General features: G+C 32.4%; 1 protein-coding gene across 4 annotated transcripts in view; it reads left to right on the top strand.

Moving 5' to 3' along the window:
* Positions 1–19,637, top strand: part of SPAG16 (sperm associated antigen 16) — a 1,146,423-nt gene that overhangs the window by 172,618 nt on the left and 954,168 nt on the right. The gene's annotated exons all lie outside the window — the stretch shown is intronic.

Here is a 19,637-nt window from a genome sequence, read left to right as displayed (position 1 = left end):
TGTATATACATACATATGTGTGTGCATATATAATAGATTGGTATACTAAAATATCAAAATAGAATATGAACCCAAATAATTGGCTCAGATTTTATCTGAGATGAGAATATTTTCTAAATTTTCTTCTACTAAAATTTTTCTCATTCCTTTTTATATTTTTGTATTCCTTATAAAACACATGTTTGAATTGTGCATTAGAGTGAAAAGAGTGTTTCTGATAGTAGAAGTGGTGGAATTAGGGAATGTGGAAATCCAGAAAAGAGAAATTTGGGAAAATACAATTTACAGAAACTGAAACTGGAGTTCATTCTGTGATGACGTAGCCCAGTTTGTGACTGGCTAGGCTTGAGGGATTCAATAGATTTAGTTGGGTGGGTCATGTGGGTCATCCATAGGGGATGGAACCAGAGGTCTGTTAAGATTTCCAGTGGAATCCTTGGTATTGATTGAATTCATTGGGGACAGTAGGGGAAGTAGGGCAAAACCTGCTGGTTTTTCTTGGTCCCTTGTTGAATCTTGCTACTGAAATGATTTTCATGGGTCCAAAACTAATGACCAAGAGCATGATGGGAGTTGAAATGAGTCTTCTCATTAGTTTCATCCTTCTCCTTTGCCAAGTGGGATTTTTCAGGGTAATTTGTATGAATCTAGAGTAGTAGCTATAGGAATTGAAATTATTTTCCAGACTGTGTTTCAAAAGAGTTTCATCTGTGAAAGTCCTATTGACATGAGGGAAGAAGCAGTTTAAAACACAGACTTAGTGCCTTAAGGCTTCCTAGATCAGGAAATGTCTACTAATACAAGGTGGCACCTCTCCTACCACTCACACTCCTACAGAACTGCCTGGAGCACTATGAGATTAAGTGTCCTAGCCAGGATTGTGTCAGTGGCGGGACTTGACTAGCTTTGGGGGAAGCTCTCTGTATGGCCACACTGCCTCTCACCGCAAAGATAATCTTATTCAAAAGGAACAGAATATGTAAAAGCATATGGGGCAGGGAAGTAGTATTTATTAAGAAAATAAACTAATGTGAGGAAACCGTAGAACAAGAGGGAGTGAATGTGATAGATATCGTTTGGGTGTAGGTCTTTGGAGAAAGGAATAGCAGTTGCCCTGCCACTGTTGTACCCTGCAGTATACTGGGCAGGGTCTGTGTGGGGCAGCGTCTTCAGGGACACATGAGCATCCATATACAGCCCACTAGGTATCAGGCACTGTGCTACAAGATCTGACAATTATTTTCTCATTTGATCCTCTCAACAACCCTGGAAGGTAGGTGCTAATATCAGCTCCACTTTATTATTGAGGAAAATGAGTCAGAGATTAAGTCATTTGGCCAGGAACACACAGCTAGAAAGCCTAGAAGCTGGATTTGAACTCAGATATTTCTGATTTCAGGCCCAGCATTCTGTCTACTGTGCTAGCAGCTGGAGCTGAAAGAGAACATAGATGGAGAATCAGGGAAATAAATCATAAGCCAGGCCTGGAATTATGATATATTAGTGACAGGGTCTTCATTACTCAGATTTATTCTGCTGCTCTCTATCTTATTCTAGAGGAAGAGCTAATAAATTATTGTCTTGCCCCAAAGATAATTTCATTCATCACAAGTTAGAGGAGGTAATGAGGTCATCTCCCATTCTAGACCTAATTCTTATTAATAAGGAAGAACCGATTATTGAAGCAGGCCAGTAAACTTAGGGAGAGGTAATGAAGTAGGAAAAAAAACAAAACAAAACAGGCCAGAAGTAATCTGATGGACAGGCCACATCGTGTACTGGCAGAAGAGCAAGCCACCTCTCGTTGGACTGTCTGGGGTGGCTCAATCCTTCCTGCCCTAAAACTCTCCAAGGCCATATGTTGACTCATTCAGTCATATCCAGCTCTTCATGACCTCATCTAGGCTTTCCTTGGCAAAGAAACTAGGTTGTTTTGTCATTTCCTTCTCCAGCTCATTTTGCAGATAAGGAAGCTGAGAGGAATAGGATCACTCATCTGGAAGTATTTGAGGCTAGATTTGAAGTCAGGAAGATGAATCTTCCTGACTCCAGGCCCAGTGCTCTATCTGCCGCACTGCCTAAGAGACCATAGGTGAACAAAAGCTGCTAACTTTGGTAGAGTTTCCTCATCCAGATGTTCCCTAGACCAGTGAAATCATAGGTCTAATGCCTGATTCACTAGCCTGCTATGCTAGAAATCCTGGACTTTTAGAAAGAATTTTTCAAAAAAAATTCATAGAAAATGTAGCTAGGATTTCCTGATCTAAAATTCAGCAGGAAATGTTTAAGAAAAAAATGAAAATATGATGCATCATAGATAATGTTAAGTTGTGGTTTTCTGAATCTCTGTGCAGCCCACTGCAGTCTGTTTCTATTTGAATTTGACACTACCAGTTAGTGGTTATAGAACTAGACGTGGAATCTGGAAGATATAAGTTTAAATCTTGTTTCAAATACTTATCTAGCTGTGGCCAAGTCATTTCAACTCTCTGTGCCTCTGTTACACAGTCTGTAAATTGGAGTTGAATTTAAAGATTTCTTATAATTCCAACTCTTAAAGCTCTGAACCAAACAATGAACTGCTGACTCTTATTATTGAGCTACTTCAGTCACTGAGCTTTGATAGAGTGGAGAGCAAAAGGATCATGGGACTAGAGAAATTATAGGTAATATTAGATATAAAGATTATAAACCAGTGAACTTAACTTTGACTTCCAGGAAAATCTCAGAACATGTTATTTAAAAGGTAATGAATTGGAAGCAGTGATCACATCACAATCAGCCACTGTAGTTTTATATCCTATTTTGATCCTAGTTACCTTATTGGTAGTTCAGGAATTTGGTATATGCTTAGTTTACATAGATTTTGTAAAAGATTTTTCAAAATCTTGCCTGCTATTGAAAAAAAAAAGATAAATATTGGTAAAATGTGGTTTGAAATTTTTTGAGTGGGTATGCCCAGTCTTTATTTGACATATTATGAGTAATGTTCCAATGGTAACTTGGAATTCTATCCCTGATATCCAATAGGTGGCTTTCTGCTCTACCTGATGTTGTTACTCACACCCTTATATTTTCCTCTTCTGGCATCAGAACTGGCCTGTAATTGACCTGAATTTACAGGTGGAAATTTAGTAGCCTCAAATATGAGGAGTGGAAGAACATAGAGGCAAGGAATCTTGGCCAAATATTACAAAAACAAGAGGGGGAAATGTGCAGCCAAAGGCTAGTTCTGCCTCTTTGACTGAACTATTGTTTTCAGCTTGATCTCTCTCTATTTCTGAGAATAATTAACATTATAGTGATTTGCTTTTATTATCACAATTGAAATAAATGATGACTGATTAGAGAATAGTTGAAGAGCTGTGAGTAGTGTTTAATCTTTTTAACAGTATCTTAAATGGTGGGAAACAACACAAAACACTGTGGAAGCTATATTGACAGTGAATAGCCTTAGACTAACAGAATCATTTATCTGTTTATGCTTTTTCTCCTACTATCTCTTTCTCTATCCCTACCCCTCACCAGTTTCTTTTCTTTATTCTTTTCATTGGATCTCTTGTTTGTTAACTCTAATAAAGAAGTAGGAAGCTATAAGATTGGTTATAAGCCATTAGTAGTTTTATGTTTATTGTTTTCAGTGAGAAAGATAATGTGAATATTTCTTATTTTTCTAATTTGAATTTATAAATTTTTAATCCTAACTTGGGCAGTTTTTTGTTTGTTTATTTTACTAATGGTGAAAATTATATGTATATTTTTATATTAGCATATTTTATATAACACATGGATGCAATCACATGCAAATATTTGCTACATATATATTGTTGCCTAAAAAGTCCCTTTATCATTTCTTTGTTCCTATTAAATATGGTTTTCAGTAGATACTATATGGGAATCAATAAACATTGTTAGAAAAAGTTTATTATAATTAAAGTTTTACTGATGCTATCAATGTACAAATCATTCACGGTAGAATATAGACAAAATATTTCTGTTGTTACTATTAGGTATAATGCCTTGCCAGTAATTTTCCATCCGGTATATGTACTCTAACATTAGGACAGGGAAATTCCATAGGTACATAAATGCAAACTATTTCTTGACACTAATTAAGAAAAAAATATATCAGTAGGTTAATACAGTGAAATGAAGAGTTAAGCATGTGGTCATTCTTTTGAAAAACACTTGTCAATTCCAATTGAAAGACACTCCACCTGCAAATTCTATAACAATAAAGTTATAATAATATGATGACCACAAAGTTTAATGCTAGTTAAATTTAAAGTGAGAACTATTTTAATAACTTGTATTTATAGACAGTAAATTTCCTTGAGTTCAAAAATCAGAAGCATTTTAAATTAAGTTTAAATTTAGATCAGTTAAGATATCTCGTAGGCTTTGACGAATAAATGCTTGCTCATGGCAACTGACCAGTTAACATGCAAACATCATCGCTGAAAATAGACTACTACTTGAAAATGAATTTACTATTTCTATACAGCTTGCAGAGGTGTCAGTTTTGTTTTGTTTTTATATTTGTGATTTCATTAATCTGGGGAAGTAACAAGGAGGGAACTCCCTTCATCAAGTCATCATTCTACTTTGCAAACTACAGTCTCAGTGTGCGGAGCACTGCAGAACAAAGTGTCCTGTGGCATAGGATCATAGTCATAGAGCTAGAAGGAACCAAAGTATGGAAATCAGCTCTTCCTAACTCCAAGGTCGGCTCCCTTTATGCCACCCATTTGCTTTTCTCTCTGCCTGATTGTAATCTAAGAACTGGTGATGTTAGAATAGTTGATAGTAATGAACAGTGTATATTTGTTTGTAAAGTTTGTAAAGAACTCTCCTTAGAGAAAGCTTATGCGATAGGAAGTACAAATATGATGTAATGGGTAAAAAAATTGAACATCAGAGAGTTTATAAATGACTTGTTAAAGTTCATTTAGCTAGTTGGGAAGAGTCAGGACTCAAAGCCAAGTAAGATTTCTAATTCCAACATTAACTGACAATTTCCAGTTTGTGAGCTGTCTCCCACACCAAAACACAAATAATTTCTTTATAGTATTATGTGAAGAAAGTTGTTATATTAGGTAATCATGAATGTTAGACATGTAAGATTCTGACCTTTTTTTTTTTAAATTATCAAACAAAAGTTAAATTATATTTGTTGTAGTTTTAAAACATTTAACATTTCATCTGTACTCTTTGGAAATTAGTAGCCCATCCTTAGTATACATATAGGCTGACTCTGAATTAATGATAATAATAACTTAACCAAAATAGTACATTTTCTGACCATCAGAAATAAAGGGAATTTTCCATTCTTAATTTATGTACAGCATGGAATAGTGCACTAAGAGCCAAGTGGCTTTGGAATTAGGAAGATTTGGGTTAAAGTCTTTCTGCCAAAATACTAATTCTGAGAACTGCTCCAGTTGCCTCATGCAACTGCATTGCAGAGAAACTTCTGAACTGCATTGAGAGAAGAAATTTCCCCATCTCAGGTTTTCTCTACCAGTGAAATAATAACATCAATCTCATCATCATTGCTTTATGTCCTTTGACTAAAGCAAGAAAGACTAATGATGTTCATCTTACTCTAGAAAGTATTAACATTCAGAAAAATGTGTGGGTAACCTTTCATGGCATTCTTTCTTACATTTTGGGAATTTTTAATAATTAATTTTTAGTGAAGAGTCATAAACATTTAATTTCTGTATACTCATACATTTTTGATATAGTATTCTAATAATAAAGATACAAATGGCATCTACAATTTAATGAATGCTCTTTGTGCAAATTGATGACACTCAGGGGTTAGGGGCATTTAGATATTATAGAAGTAATATTCTTTTTTGTGTTGTTTCTGCTATTCAGTAAGGGGAATTAACTTTATCCATAATATTTTTCATATTTTCTATTATAGTACTCCAAAATTTCTATTTTGTTTAATTAATGACAATTACAATATCATAATTCATTAGCTTATTGAAAGAAGGATTTTATAGTTTATATTAGAAATTTGGAAAATAATTGTTAATTGAAATTCTAAATACTTTATTGCTATGTAATGAACACAAGAATTGTTTATTTAATATGTTTGGTCATAAAAAGGAACCAAAAATAATTCATATTGTAATGAACTTATAAGATGACTTTGGACTTAACAATGAATAGATTCTATGGATACCATTTTACTTAATTTGTTTTCCAACATTCTGATATCTTAATTAATAGTTTTCCCTTCTTCCCATCATCATTAGATACATTATTTAAAATAGAAAACTTTATTGCAAGTTACATTGTGTATTTTTCCTAAATTGTTTTCAGGAACATTTTCCTTTTAACATTAAAGCCATAAATGATTTATATTAACTTGTATATTCTAATTAGATTCCCTTTATACATATAAAACTGAATGAACTCCCAACTTCATTGAGAAGAATACCTAAATGTAATTTCTGCCATACTATTGTCCAGTTTACCCAGAAGTTTATCATATAGTGAATTCTTACTTCAATAACTGGGATCTTTGGATATAATGAACACTATGCTACTAGATCTGTCCACTTCAGTATATTATATACCTAATGTATTTTCAACATAGGTTGAAGGCTATGGTTTGTCCCAAGATCTTCACTTTCATCATTCAGACAGATGAGAAAAGATTCCATTATAATTTCTGAGTTATTGATTTTGTTAACGGAAACTTTACCCCATGCACTTTTGTCAGAACTCTGGACTATCATTTTCTCAAGGCAAAATTTATTTTCAATCACAAGTATGATATGGTGGTTATGGTCAATGTGTCAGTATTTGAACACATTAAAACAAAAGCTCAGTTAACATATGTCCCAAGAAATGAAATGTTCAGATTAATTGAGCTTTCTAGTTAATTTGGAATTACTTACTAATCCCTGCCTCTGGAAGCAATTAAATTTTTCTTTGATGCTTGAAGAAATTGTTGTTCAGAGCATCAATTGTGATATGTTAATGTGTGTTGCATGTATGTATATATGTACATGTGCTTTGGTGTTTTTTTGTAACTTAACAGAAATGAAACTTAAATTTAAGTACAAACCATAAATTCATAGTTTGGTTTTCCAAGACTATTTTTTTTGTTCACATAAGTGATGACATTTGCATGATTATGTATAATTTCCAATAAGGCAAAAGGAGGGTTATGTGACCAACAAAAGGAAAATGTCATTTTCCTCTGACCCCACTAACTCTTAAAAGGAAAATAAAATAAAGGAATTATGAACCGGAGGAAGAGCAAATAAAACTATTTCCACAGGGAAGGAAAGTAAGAAACACAATAAAATAATAACTATATAATAATGGTGGAGAATGCTGATATTAGGATTCTCATTCAGCACCCCTTTCCCTCTTCTTCATGATCCTTTAGCCCTGACAAACCTACTTATTTGATTATTCTTTGGGACTTGCCCAAACATTTCTTTCCTGCTGTAGTCTTGGCTGTAAGACTATTAACCACCTTTGCTCTTTTCTCTGTGTTTTGTTGCAAAAGCAATGAACCACAATTTTGTCTCCTCACATGAAGACCAAGAAAAATGTATGAGGGGAGCACAATGCTCTGTTAGGGATAACTCTAATTCCAAGGCAGCAGAAATTATACAACTTTATTTTCTCTTCCTTGACCTGCAAAAAGTGTCAGACTGTGTAGTCCTCTCAGAGAACTAATGAATAAGAGGAAATCTGACCTGGGGGGAAGGAGGGAATGTCTGAAGGGATTAAGAATTAGGCTCAGCACATACTTTGCATGTGTGTATAATTCATGTAGGGGCAAAATCTTTTTCCTAAAAGTTTAAATGTAGAGGAAGAAGGATTAAATAGAAGCCCAATACTAAAATTACTAATTATCCTTTATTATCTTTAGTGATAATGGCATTTTATAATATTTAATATTAATTTTTATTTTGTAAGATAATTAATAGTGATTAGGATGGTGATAATGATAATAGTCTTCAGTTTTTATATCAGAGTAATTTCTCAAAATATCCTTGCCATATAAACCTCCCTAGTAATAAAGGAAAATACCAACAGAACCAGTGCATGTGAGAGCATATGCAGTATTATGCATCTTTTGTTGCCTATAATTTTTATCAAGTAGAAAGTATACCTCATCCTTTGTACTACAGGACCAAGATTTCTTGCTCTCCATACTGTTCAGCTTTTGCTTGTAAGTCTTTAATATGATGTTCTGTAAACATTTGAACTAAAACATGGATAATAGGACATTCACACTGTTAACTTCAGTAGCAGCCAAATGGAAGACATTCATCCTACTGCCTTTTTTCTGGTCTAGTCAGGGCTTCATATTGCTTTTCTTCTTGATGAAATCTCAAGGTAGAAGTAAATTGGCAGCTTCTCTAGTACTATTTTGGCACAGGTTTATAAAATCTGGAACTCTTTTAACCAGTCCTGGAACTGGTAAACTAGGTACTGAGAGGGAAGGCTTCTGGGCAGCCTCTGAAGGGCTGAATTGTGGATAAATATTTTATCCTCAATTTTTTTTTCAGGGACTAATTGTCTCATTAATGTATAATAAATGTAAAGAATCAGAGCCCTGTTTTATCCAACCTGAATAGTAAGAAAGAATAATGATGAATTTATTTTCACATACCTTTGGACCCTGGAATATGTTTAATATTTTTATCTCTGGCATTTCAGTATTAGTTACTTGCAAAGATTTGAAGCTAAATATAATTGAATCTTTCTACTTGACAATTTTGACCAATGATTTTCATTGTCTTCACTATTATTTAATATGTATATATAATAGACATATAAATTATGTATGTATAATAATTAGCAATAAGTAATTTCAATTCTATAGTAATAAAAGAAGAAAAAGATTGAGGAAATAATAGTAGGCCAATAGAAAATAATTATTGATATACTCAAATAGTATGATGGTTTGCTCAACAGATTCTAAAGATTCAACTAACAACATTAATGGAAACATTTATATGCTTCAGTAAAATAACAAAATATAAAATAAAGCCACAAAATCACCAGTCTTTATGTAACTAACAAAACCTAGCAGGAAGAGCTAGAAAAAAGAAATCCCGTTCAAAATAACTACAGAATACTACTATGGAATGTAAAAAAGGCACATTAAGAACTTATATGAATACAGTTCCAAAACATTTTTGTGGAAATAAAACAAAGTTATTAATAATTAAATAAATAGTAATTGCTTATGACTGGACCTTTCCTATATAATTAAATAATTAATCACAAATTTATCAAGATAATAATTAGAATACCAAAATATCATCTTATAAATGTAGACAAAATGATAACAGAAATCATCTGGAGGAACAAATGATAAAGAATCTCAGGTGATATAATAAAAAATGAACTAACAAAATGAAAAAAAAATTAAGAATGAAGAGGGTCTAGCAATATTTGATCTCAAATTATTATAAAATAGTAATCATTAAAATAATTTTGTAATGCTTAAAAAATAGGAAATAATCTGTGGAATGCATTAGATAAATAAAACCCAGAAGCAGTATCATAATGTTTGATAAACCCAAAGATTCCCACTATTGGGATAATAACTTTATATTTCACAAAAACTGTCAGTAAAACTAGGAAGCAGTCTGAAATAAATTAAGTTTAAAACACCATGCCATGGTAAATAAAACAAGAAATTTCCAAATGATTTTGTTGTTCAGTTTTGTCTGACTCCTCCTTATCTCATCTGGAATATATTTAGTGAAGATTCTACAATGGTTTGCCATTTCCTTATCCAGTTCATTTATTATTATTATTATTATTATTATTATTATCCAGCTCATATTCCCTTATAGTTAAGGAAACTGAAGCAAACAGGGGTAAGTGACACGATCAGGCTCACACCACCAGTAAAGGTTTGAGGGTGGTTTTTTATTTGTCTTCCTGATTCTAGACCCAGTGCTGAATCTTGTGCCCCAGCTGTCTTTCCAAATGGTTGCATGCCCTAAATATTCAAAATCATATCATACCCCCCAACACACACACACACATATGCACACCTGCTAGTGAATTGACTAGAAGAGGAAGATGACTTTTGCAGATAGGGTTTAGAAAAGAATTCTTACCTAAAAAAAGAGATAAAAATGATTACATAAAATTGAAAAGCTTCTGCATAGAAGTAATAGTAATAAACACAAAAACTACCATTTATATAAAACTTCAAATTTTATAAAATACTATATGTATATATATGTATATATATTTCATTTGACCCGCTCCAAACACAAATAATGGGTACTATTATTATAAAATTGAGACAGAGGTGAAATGTTTTATCAAGGTCACACATCTAGTTAAGTGTCTGAGGCTGGACTTGAACTTAAGTATTTACAATTTCAAGTCCATTATGTTATTTACAAATGGAAAGTACTGAGGAAATGGAAGATATCACAAAAAATTCCTCTGTTAAAGATTTAAGACATGAAATATAGAAATGATGATAATATAAAGGAATATGAGCTCTTCACCAACTGATAAGTGGTCAAAGATTAAGAACATATTCTCAAATGAAGGAATACATTATATCCACAACCATATAAAATATTCTTAACAATTAGTACTAATAGAAATGCTAATTAAAATATCTCTTAGATTTTTTTCTGATGCCCATCAATATAAAGATGACTAAAAAGAAAAACATCAGTTTGCTGAGGGATTGTGGGAAAACAAGTTTACTTGATGGAGTTGTAAATTAATTCAACCATTCTGGAAAAGCAACTTTTAATGATTTCTAAAAGTGACACTAAGCTATTAGACATCATTCCAATGAAAACAATGAGCAGGATGTATCAATACCAAAATATTCAATGCTTTGTGTTGAAGTAAAGACCTGGAAAAAAAATGATTTGGGGGAATGACTGAACAAATTATTGTGTATGAATGTAATGGAATTTTATTGTACCATAAAAATGTACAATATAAATATGAAATACTCAGATATGAGAATGCTTGTATGAAGAGATGTGAATGCATATGAATAAAACTGCAGGAGAACAATTTTGCAATGATTATAATAATAATGTGAGGGAAAATAATTTTGAATTATCTCAGAACTTTGACCAAGGCAGTGAATAATCATGACTTCAATAGGCTGATGATGCAATATGCCTCCCATTTTTTAGCAGAGATAAAGAATCACATATTCATTCTAAGATGTGGTTGGCCAATTGGTAGTTTTTTTTTTTTTTATTGTATGTATATTTTATAAGGAAGGTTTCTGCTACTAATTGGGAGAAAGGTGGATTAATGGGTAATGATGGATATGGAAAAAAAGAATAAGCGCTAAAAAAACTCTCTATGTATATATAACTATATTAAATTCAATATTCTTATTTTTTAGACTTTGTGTATATTCCTTTGTATATCCTTTCAACATTATTGGAGGTTTTATTTTTTCATTTCAGTATTTGACCATTTATGCATTCAACTTCTATCATTTTTTTTTTAATGAACAGGATTCTAAATACATTTATAATCACGTATTATGTGTAGCATATAACATTTGGTACATTTGACAGATAATTAAATTTAATTTTAATATATTAACAATTATATATTTAACTCAGTACATTGAAAGATGACAATTTCAAAGTGTGCCAATTTCAAAAGCATACAAGGTTCATAGCTGAACATTAAAAAAAATTACCTAACACAGAGATCATTAAAGAAATCACCCCTTCTAACTGGTATTAGAGGAGTACCAGAATTATTCCAAATGTCAATACCTTCCAAAATTCATTGCTAATAGAATTTAGTTTATATAGTGAAAGGTGTTATTTATTGTGAGATGAAGTTCTTAGTGATATTAAATAAGGGTGTCATTAGAACGTTTTTGCTTTTGTGGTGTTTGGAATGGAAAATATCACAAAATTTTCTGTTCATATTTTAATCAGAAGTATTATTTTAACTAAAAAGGAAAATTGAATTATTATGATATTAGAAGTTTTATGGTAATTCTATCACCAATTTGAGCTTCTATATTAATAGTAAATTTTAAGTAAAGCATATGTCTGCAGTAATTTAGACCACAAGAGATAAAATTGATTTGTGGGTTTGATTTCTCTTGGAGCAATTGATTGCAATACCATTCAATAAAATTATTTATTGCAATGTCTTGCAAATAGTTTTCAAATACAATGGCTTTGGAAGTGAGTTTAATCCTTCTTTTCTTCCTCTCATTCCTGGACTGATTCCTAGTTTTCCTTTACTATTTTGCTTACATGATCACATCATTGGAACTGTTTTTTGTTGTTGTTGTTGTTGTTGTTGTTGTTTTTTCAGCTACTTAGATTATTGGCCTTTGCTGGGTTGAAATACTCCAGGTTCATGTATAATGTTTATACTGACACAATAAAGTTGCTGACATAATTGCAGTATGCAAAATAGTATTTATTTTTCAGAACCATGAATTGCTGATAGTAAAGAAAGCTTTTGTTTCAGGGAAATTTGCAATGGCCCATCATAATCACATTTCTCCTTGGGAAAACTTAAAAACTTAGATTCAATAGCATCTAACTGGATGCATTTATGAGATTGAAATACTTTATTAAAATAAGTGGAAAGCTCTTTCTGAATTTATCTTTGGTAGTTTAGAGGTCTGATGATAGTAAACAGGGGACTAATTGCCTACTGATAATATGATCAGTAATTCTTTTTATAACAATTGAAGTAGTCTAATTTTCCAAGTCAGTGGCAGATTGTGTAAATGATATTCATTTTAATCAGACATTTTATGTAAGTATGTGGTTGAACTTATAAGCATAATAGGTTAAGTAGACCTCATTTTTCTGGGCAAGTACTTTGGAACATATAATATACTTTTCAGAAATTTCATAATTATATTTATTGAATTAAATTATATCACAATGACCTGAAAGCAAAAAAAGTAGCACCAAAATAAAGTGGTGGCTTAGTTGTTTGGTAAGAGCAATGTCTTTAGGTCAAATGGATGATTTATATGTTATAGTTACCAGTTGTAAACTTGATTGATTACAATGCCTAGTTCATTTTTGGTTGTTTAAATGATTAGTAATAGTGATAATAGCAAGAATAATGAAGTGTCACATCCTTTGACTGACTAATGTTGACACGTTCTATAAATGTTTCTGGGGAAAGTGGACCAAAATAATTCTTCACATCATAAAGACACTTTATAAATGTCCCTGATAGATTCATGATGAATTATTAAACCTTTCACTGAAATCTGTAATATATGATTAGTATTAAGATCATAAACAAGAAAGATAAAGATACAAAACAGTTTTCTCATAACTATGGATAACAAAGCTTCTTTCTAGTCATTTTCAGCACTCTCTGCATTGTAAAAAAGACTTAAATATAAGGGTTTCTAACTTATGACAGGCAAACTCTGCCTTTTGAGTGACAGAATGTTGTATAGCTGCATTCCTTTCTCTGCCTCCCTTCCTTTCTCTTGCCCTGCCTCTCTGTTTGGTCAGTGTCTGTGATTTCTCAATGAAGAAGCTGCTAAGTCAGACCCATAACTCTTCTGCCATATTTTGTCATGGAATTGCCTAGCATCTGCCCAAGACAGGATCATCAGATTATTGGATTGATGTTTCCGATCCACTTGATGCAGGCAGTCCAATCTCTTCATTCTACATGAAGAGAAAAATTGAAGCTCAGAGATTAAATGACATCCGCTGGTCACCTGGGGAGCAGCTTTGGAGATGGCCTTTAAACTCAGCTTTGCCTGTACTTGATGCTCCTTCCTTCCTTCCCTCCCTCCTTCCCATCTTCCTTCCTTCCCTTCCTTTTTCTTTCCTTCCTTCCTTCTTCCTTCTCTCTTCTCTCTTCCTTTTTTCCTTCCATCCCTTACTACTTCCTTCCTTTTTCTCCCTCTGTCTGATAGGGTATCATACCCTTACCTACAGATGCTCTTAAAAGCATTTTTTTTTCCTCTTTTGTACCTCTGAATCCTCTCAAAATCCTGGCTAGATTTCTTTCTTAAGGACCCTACCTTAAACCCAAACCACTTTGATTCTCATTGATTGGCTACCAATAGCTCCCAAGCCAAACTCCATTTGGTTGTTGTTTGGATCCTGATTGACTCAGATTAACTGTAAATAGCAGTCATTTCTGCTTTGACCAGAAATGGGGATCTTGCCTTTAGATTATTTTTTTTTTTTTGGACTAGGTGAAAGAGAAGATATTTTTGCTTCAGTTGCCACCTGGCCTTAATTACTTAATGCGTGCAGCTTCAGTCAAACTGAGACTCATTGAAGAACTTAGCTTAAAAAGACCAAAGTCTCCCATTGTAACCAGGGCCATCTCCAGTAATCTTGACTTATATCTGGCCACAGGGATCCGATGGCTCTGGAGGAGAAACTGAGGCAGGTGACCTTGTGCACCCTCCCTCATTTCCATCCAATTCACCTTCATGCCATGGTGCCTCCTGAGGTCCTGGGTCTTTTAGAGAGCTAAGGACAAGAACAACAGCAATGATATCAAATAATGTCATGTTTCTAGATCTTTCTTACTGAGAAGCTGATTATGCAGAACATCTTATATTTGCCTTTCTATTCCCATCAATGAACTATAATTAATTTTCATGTATGAGCCATGGTTTTTGAAATGTAAGAAAATCTACTTATTTCCTCAGATTTAGCATACAACTCAATACTCTCTAAAGTGAGTTTTAATTTATTTTTACATGCATATTTACATTTGAATCGCACAGGATCTGCTTACATCAGCAGCAACTGTGGACGTGTGAACATTTTTGGTTCCTTGAAACCTAGAGAGTTTTGACCCTTTGTCAGATACTTTACAACTCACTAAAATCTCCCTGGGCTTTTACAAAAGAGTAAACTGTCCTAAAACCAGCACCAGCACTAGGTGGATCTTTATAGATTTACCCAAGAAATGATTGCTCAGATAACTGTATAAATATGTATACATATATTGGATTTAACATATATTTTAAGATATTTAATATGTATTGGACTACCTGCCATCTAGGGGAGGGGGTGTGGGGAAGGAGGGGAAAATTTGGAACAGAAGGTTTTGCAAGGGTCAGTATTGAAAAATTACCCATGCATATGTTTTGTAAATAAAAAGCTTTAATAGAAAGAAAGAAAAGAGAGAAAGGCAAAGAAGAAAGACAGAAAGACAGACAGAAAGAAAGAAGAAAGAAAAGGAAAGAAAGAAAGAAAGAAAGAAAGAAAGAAAGAAAGAAAGAAAGAAAGAAAGAAAGAAAGAAAGAAAGAAAGAAAGAAAGAAAGAAAGAGAAAGAAGAAATGATTGCTCAGGGTCCCAGTCCTTGGGCTGGTATGGCTAAAGTGATTTTTAGAAGCAGGTGATTCATACATACTTCTTATTGCCTAGCATTGTTTAGCTTATTTGCAAAATGGATTGTTCAATAATTTTCTATTGTTTCCAACTATATAACAGTTATTGTTGAACTTTCTAGATAATGGCATAGAATTACAGAATCACAGAATTTGAGAGTTAGAAGTGACCTACATGTCTGTCTAGTCCACAAACTATAGATAGAATAAAAAGCCATAACAATTCCCACAGGTGATTTCACTTATTTGATTAAAGATCTCTGGGAGAGGAAACCCTCCCTCTCTTGAAGAAGCATATTCCATTTTTGGACACCTTTAATTGTTAGGAAGTTTTTGCTGACATCAAACCTATTTAATTTTATAAATGATTAAAAACTAATTATTTAGATAAATTACAGATCAAACATTAATATTACTTTGTTCAATATGATATGGGCAATATGACTTTAATGAGTTGGAAATATTTTTAAATTTGTTATTTACTTAACTGTTTCCCTGATCTCTAGTCGTACATTTTCATGCCTAATGCCATCATTATTCTTAGCAAATTAAACTTTGAAATGTCTGCATTTTTTTTCTCAAAAGGGAGCTAGTATATGGTTTATACTTTTGAAATTCAAGAACTCAGCACTTTGTTTCATTTACATGGTTATATTTAAAAAAATATAAAAGTAATTTATATATGATAAATTTTATTCACTCTTTGAAATTACATTTGGGAAAAACAGTTTTGGAGCATATAGTGCAAGAATATCCAAAATTATAATGTAGCTGAAAAAAAGAAAAGCAAAATAAAATTGAACATTTTCTTTTTTAATGCTTCGAGATTAAGACACTTCCCATTTGTGGAGGTTCTCTTTTTGGTTTATTTCTACAAAGTTTTCATGCTTGATATTCAGAGTTTTGGGGGGTTGGGGCTTTTTTGTGTCACAAAGAAACAAACTTCTCTTCTTTTGACAGAACTTTAAACTATATGATTAACTTTGATGTCAATGAAATAAAAGTAGACAGTTTAAAATTTCTCTGGGCTGGAATAAATCTCAAATGCCAGCTCTTTTGAAATATGGAAGAAAAAACCTAATGCAATTTGTTAGGGTAGTTTGGGAGAAATACCATTGTTTCCAGATTTGGGAGTCATAGTAAAATAAAATCAATTACTTAGTGTCTTCCTGAGCTACAGATCTGAATTTGGATGGTGTTTTTCATACAAAAACAAAGTTTAAGGAAATAAATTATTCAATTCTTGGATTGAGATTTTTACATAATTATTTTGTTGTCTTTTTTTTTTTATCAATTCTGAAGTACTTTGGTAAACATTGTAGCTATCTGCAATGAACTTTTCTATCCTTAATAGGTTTTCTTCATTTTACTTCTTCATCTGGCTATCTCTATTCCTTTCTAGCATTACAGTACATTGTAAATTTAAATTTTTCTAGTACTAAGTTAAAACCATTCCAGTTCATACTTTTCAAGTGTTAACAATATTCTATTTCCTTCGGGGTTTCACTTTCATTCTACTGTCTTCTTTGATAGATAGAAAGCTATGAGTTGAAGAGATATAATATAGGGAAGCCATTTTCCCGAAAATCATAGTAATACCATTTTGTACTTTATTGTCCCTAAAAAGATTTGCATACATTAAACTTTTATTTTGAGTTGTTATTTAGATGATCAAGATGGCCTAGTAAAAATCTTTCTAGATAGATAAATTGAAAGGTAAAAGAGAAAATGTTACCTTTAGAAAATGGATAAAATTCATATATATCATTTAGAAGTTTTGATTGCATGTTAGCCTAAATATTGTGTATGTTAATATGTAATAGCATACTGTGGCAGCAATGACATGAAATTTTAGTCATTTGAGAATTTCATGGTATACAGCAATGGGAAAGATGATGCAATTGAAAGAGCCCAAATTAAACATTTTTTTCAAGTTGTTTGTTCTTTTTTTAAAATACCTTTTTATTTACAAGATATATAACGGGTAATTTTTCAGCATTGACCCTTGCAAAACCTTCTGTTCCAATTTTTCCCTTCCTTCCCCCCCCCCTCTCCTAGATGGCAGATAGACCAATATATGATAAATATATTAAAGAATATGTTAAATATAATATATGTGTACATGTCCGTACAGTTATTTTACTGCACAAGAAGAGTCAGACTTTGAAATAATGTACAATTAACCTGTGAAGGAAATCAAAAATGCAGGTGGACAAAAATAGAGGGATTGGGAATTCTATGTAGTGGTTCACACTCATTTCCCATATTCTTTTGCTGGATGTAGCTGGTTCAATTCATTACTGCTCTATGGGAAGTGATTTGGTTCATCTCATTGTTGAAGAGGGCCACAACCATCAGAATTGATGATCGTATAGTGTTGTTGTTGAAGTATATAATGATCTCCTGATCCTGCTCATTTCACTCAGCATCAGTTCGTGTAAGTCTCTCCAGGCCTTTCTGAAATCATCCTGTTGGTCATTTCTTACCGAACAATAATATTCCATTACATTCATATACCACAATTTATTTAGCCATTCTCCAGTTGATGGGTATCCACTCAGTTTCCAGTTTCTGGCCACTACAAAGAGGGCTGCCACAAACATTCGTGCACATATAGGTCCCTTTCCCTTCTCTAAGATCTCTTTGGGATATAAGCCCCATAATAACACTGCTGGATCAAAGGGTATGCACAGTTTGATAACTTTTTGAGCATAGTTCCAAATTGCTCTCCAGAATGGCTGGATTTTTCATAATTCCACCAACAATGCATCCAGTTTTCCCACATTCCTTCCCACATTCCACATTATTTTTCCCTGTCATTCTAGCCAATCTGATAAGTGTGTAGAGGTATCTCAGAGTTGTCTTAATTTGCATTTCTCTGATTAATAATGACTTGGAACACCTTTTTATATGGCTAGAAATAGTTTCAATTTCTTCATCTGAAAATTGTCTGTTCATATTCTTTGACCATTTATCAGTTGAAGAATGGCTTGATTTCTTATAAATTAGAGTCAATTCTCTGAGTCTGGAAATGAAGCCTTTGCCAGATACTTTGACTGTAAAAATGTTTTCCCAGTTTATTGTTTCCCTTCTAATCTTGTCTGCATTAATTTTGTTTGTACAAAAGCTTTTCAATTTGATATAATCAAAGTTTTATATTTTGTGATCAATAATAATCTCTAGTTCTTCTTTGGTCACAAATTCCTTCCTCCTCCACAGGTCTGAGAGGTAAACTATTCTATGTTCTTCTAATTTATTTATAATCTCATTCTTTATGCCTAGATTATGAACCCATTTTGACTTTATCTTGGTGTATGGTGTTAAGTGTGGGTCAATACCTAGTTTCTGCCATACTAATTTCCAATTTTCCTAGCAGTTTTTGTTAAACACTGAATTCTCATCCCCAAAATTGGGGTCTTTGGTTTGTCAAACACTAGATTATTAATTAACTATTTTGTCCTTTGAACCTAAGCTATTCCACTGATCAACTAGTCTACCAAATTAAACATTTAAAAGTTAATAAGTAACATAAGAATGCACTCACATACTATTAAATATAGAAAATATATAAAAAGTATGTCTGATTTTAAGAATATTTATTATATGGAATTTAAAATATTCAGATAAATGGACAAGTAATTTATGTTCTACAAAAATAATTCAATTGAAAAAAAATTTTTAATGTCAATCAGTTGCATGGAAGGTATCATTTACATAAAGTTGATTTAGGTATATTTAAGGGTTATACCTATTCCACGAATTGATATAATCTCAATTGTAATATTAGTTGGTAATTGATATTTATGCAGAACTTTAAAATTCTGTATATTTATCTGATATTTTACTGATATTATCCCATTTGAGCTTTACAATAAATGATAAGTAGATATACTCATATTAGATAGGAAAATACTGAGACTAGGTTGGATCATTTCCCAGTAGTATTTAATATGAGATTGTATCTGTGACTGACATGTTGTGCAAAAGGCTCCCATGTAGCTAGTATTCAATTTTTTCCATATAATTCTTGATGCTTAGATACTTTTCATAGAAAGTATTTCAAATGATTTTGGTTTCTCTGATATTCATAAAGAAAATAGATTGAAATGATTAAAAAAAAAAAGATCCAATTTCCTAAAAAATACACAATGATACTACTTTTTTTTTAATCACTAGGGAAGTAGTGAAACTTTCCTAAGAGTTATCTTCTTTATATCTAATCTATGAACGATGGTAATAGCACTTAATTCAGGAAATAGGATGAACATGGACTACCTC

Source organism: Sarcophilus harrisii, chromosome 3 (assembly GCF_902635505.1).
Source record: "Sarcophilus harrisii chromosome 3, mSarHar1.11, whole genome shotgun sequence".
NCBI classification, from domain to species: Eukaryota; Metazoa; Chordata; class Mammalia; order Dasyuromorphia; family Dasyuridae; genus Sarcophilus; species Sarcophilus harrisii.
The sequence above is the reverse complement of the archived record's forward strand: the minus strand, read 5'-3'. Positions and strand labels throughout refer to the sequence as shown.